The sequence below is a fragment of the Arachis hypogaea genome, chromosome 11, assembly GCF_003086295.3.
Source record: "Arachis hypogaea cultivar Tifrunner chromosome 11, arahy.Tifrunner.gnm2.J5K5, whole genome shotgun sequence".
Lineage (NCBI taxonomy): Eukaryota > Viridiplantae > Streptophyta > Magnoliopsida > Fabales > Fabaceae > Arachis > Arachis hypogaea.
Genome location: NC_092046.1, coordinates 69,278,904 through 69,282,380, shown reverse-complemented (window position 1 = coordinate 69,282,380; position 3,477 = coordinate 69,278,904). Strand labels below are relative to the sequence as shown.

Genomic DNA, 3,477 nt, shown 5'->3' with positions numbered 1-3,477 from the left:
TTGTTCTGAGCCAATATGGCGTTCAGAGTATCAACTTCAAGAACTCCCTTCTTCATAGGCGTCCCATTATTCACAGGATTCCTTTCAGAAGTGTACATGAACTGGTTATTTGCAACCATGTCAATGAGTTCTTGAGCTTCTGCAGGCGTTTTCTTTAGGTGAATGGATCCACCTGCAGAAGTATCCAATGACATCTTTGATAGCTCAGATAAACCATCATAGAATATATCCAGATGGTCCATTCTGAAAGCATGTCAGAAGGACACTTTTTGGTCAACTGTTTGTATCTTTCCCAAGCTTCATAGAGGGATTCACCTTCTTTCTGTCTGAAGGTTTGAACATCCACTCTAAGCTTGCTCAGCTTTTGAGGAGGAAAGAACTTGGCTAAGAAAGCCGTGACCAGCTTATCCCAAGAGTTCAGGCTGTCTTTGGGTTGAGAGTCCAACCACACTCTAGCTCTGTCTCTTACAGCAAAAGGGAAAAGCATGAGCCTGTAAACTTCAGGATCTACTCCATTAGTCTTAACAGTATCACATATCTGCAAGAATTCAGTTAAGAACTGAAAAGGATCTTAAGATGGAAGTCCATGAAACTTGCAGTTCTGCTACATCAGAGAAACTAATTGAGGTTTCAGCTCAAAGTTGTTTGCTCCAATGGCAGGAATGGAGATGCTTCTTCCATGTAAATTGGAATTAGGTGCAGTAAAGTCACCAAGCATTCTCCTTGCATTATTGTTGTTGGGTTCGGCTGCCATCTCCTTTACTTGTTCGAAATTTTCAATAAGGTTGTCTCTGGATTGTTGTAATTTAGCTTCTCTTAGTTTCCTCTTCAGAGTCCTTTCAGGTTCTAGATCAGCTTCAACAAGAATGCCTTTTTCTTTGTCCCTGCTCATAAGAAAGAGAAGAGAAAAAGAAAAGAAGAAGAATCCTCTATGTCACACAGTAAAGAGGTTCCTTATTGTTAGTAGAAGAAGAGAAGAAGAAGAAAAAAATTCGAACACAGATAGAAGAGGGGGGTTCGAATTTGGTGAGTGATGTGAGGAAGAGATGTTAGTAGATGAATAAATAAATAGAATAAGATGAGAGAGGGAGAGGATTTTTGAAAATAATTTTTGAAAAAGAGTTAGTAATTTTCGAAAATAGTTTTTGAAAAATGTTAGTAATTTTCGAAAATTAAGATTTAAAAAAATTGAAATAATTAGTTAATTAAAAAGAAATTTTGAAAAAGAGGGAAGATATTTTCGAAAATTAGAGAGAGAGAGAGTTAGTTAGGTGGTTTTGAAAAAGATAAGAAACAAACAAAAAGTTAGTTAGTTAGTTGAAACAAATTTTGAAAAGATAAGAAGTTAGGAAGTTAGAAAAGATATTTTGAAATCAAATTTTTGAAAAAGATAAGATGAGAAGATATTTTTGAAAAGATATGATAAAAATTAGTTTTTTTGAAAAAAATATTTGATTTTTAAAATCACAATTAATGACTTGATTCACAAGAAATCACAGGATATGATTCTAGAACTTAAAGTTTGAATCTTTCTTAACAAGTAAGTAACAAACTTGAAATTTTTGAATCAAAACATTAATTGTTATTGTTATTTTCGAAAATTTGATATAAAAATAAGAAAAAGATTTTTGAAAAATATTTTTATAATTTTTGAAAATAACTAAGAAAAATGAAAAAGATTTGATTTTTGAAAAAGATTTTGAAAAAGATAAGATTTTTAAATTGAAAATTTGATTTGGCTCATAAAAACAATTAGATTTTAAAAATTTTTGGAAAAGTCAAATCTAATTTTCGAAATTTTGAGAGAGAAAAAGGGAAAGATATTTTTTTGATTTTTGAATTTTTAATGAAGAGAGAGAAAAACAAGAAAAATGATGCAATGCATGAAAGTTATGGATCAAAACAATGAATGCATGCAAGAATGCTATGAATGTCAAGATGAACACCAAGAACACTATGAAGATCATGATGAACATCAAGAACCCATTTTTGAAAAATTTTTAATGCAAAGAAAACATGCAAGACACCAAACTTAGAATTCTTTAATGCTTAGACACTAAGAATCCAAGAATGCATATGAAAAACAAGAAAAGACACAAAACATGCAAATGCAAAGATCAAACAAGAAGACTTACCAAGAACAACTTGAAGATCATGAAGAACACTATGAATGCATGATTTTTTCGAAAAATGCAAGATGCACATGCAATTGACACCAAACTTATAACATGACTCAAGACTCAAACAAGAACACAAAAAATATTTTTGATTTTTATGATTTTCTAATTTTTTTGTATTTTTTCGAAAATTATTTGAAAAACAAAAATAAGGATTTCAAAATCTTTAATATGAATTCCAGGAATCTTGTGCTCTTTAGTCTAAAGCTCCAATCAAAGGGTCAGACATGGCTTAATAGCCATTCAAGCTTTAGAATGGATTTACATCCATTGAGGTGATTAGTTGAAGACCAATCCCAAAGGAGTTTGGATATGGCTTTTCAGCCAGATAGGATTCAACATGTTACCATGAAACTCTAGAATTCATTCTTGAAAGTTTTGAAGCCATAGAATAATTTATTTTTGAAAATATTTTTATTTTAAAAATTTTTTTTCCGAAAACAAAGGAAGAAATTTTGAAAGATTTTTGAAAAATTTTTGAAAAGAAAACAAAAAGAAAATTACCTAATCTGAGCAACAAGATGAACCGTCAGTTGTCCAAACTCGAACAATCCCCGGCAACGGCGCCAAAAACATGATGCCAATACCATGGTTCACAACTTTGCACAACTAACCAGCAAGTGCACTGGGTCGTCCAAGTAATACCTTACGTGAGTAAGGGTCGAATCCCACGGAGATTGTTGGTATGAAGCAAGCTATGGTCACCTTGTAAATCTCAGTCAGGCAGATATAAAATAGTAATGGGGTTTTCAAAAATTAATAAGAAGGATAGAAATACTTATGTAGATCATTGGTGAGAGTTTCAGATAAGCATATGGAGATGCTTTCATTCCTCTGAACCTCTGCTTTCCTGCTGTCTTCATCCAATCAATCTTACTCCTTTCTATGGCTGGCTTTATGTAAGAATGTCACCGGTGCCAATGGCTACTTTCGATCTCTCTCGGGAAAATGATCCAAATGCTCTGTCACAGCACGGCTAATCGTCTGGAGGCATCACCTTTGTCGTTGGTTGCATTCTATTCCTCCCTGTGAAAATGGTCCGATGCGCTGTCACTGCATGGCTAATCATCTGGAGGTTCTCGATTATACTGGAATAGGATTTACTATCCTTTGGCGTCTGTCACTACGCCCAGCACTCGCGAGTTTGAAGCTCGTCACAGTCATTCAATCCTAGAATCCTACTCGGAATACCACGGACAAGGTTTAGACTTTCCGGATTCTCATGAATGCCGCCATCAATCTAGCTTATACCACGAAGATCCCAATATCTCGGACTCGGTCCCCTGTATTAGTAATCTAA

The 3,477-nt window shown here is 33.9% G+C and overlaps 1 non-coding gene across 1 annotated transcript; it reads left to right on the top strand.

The window, feature by feature from the left end:
* The first annotated feature begins 247 nt into the window (after nt 1–247).
* LOC112725067 (small nucleolar RNA R71) lies at nt 248–355 on the top strand. The gene has a single exon (XR_003164197.1). It is a non-coding gene; the product is annotated as a small nucleolar RNA R71 (small nucleolar RNA).
* Nucleotides 356–3,477: the final 3,122 nt, after the last annotated feature.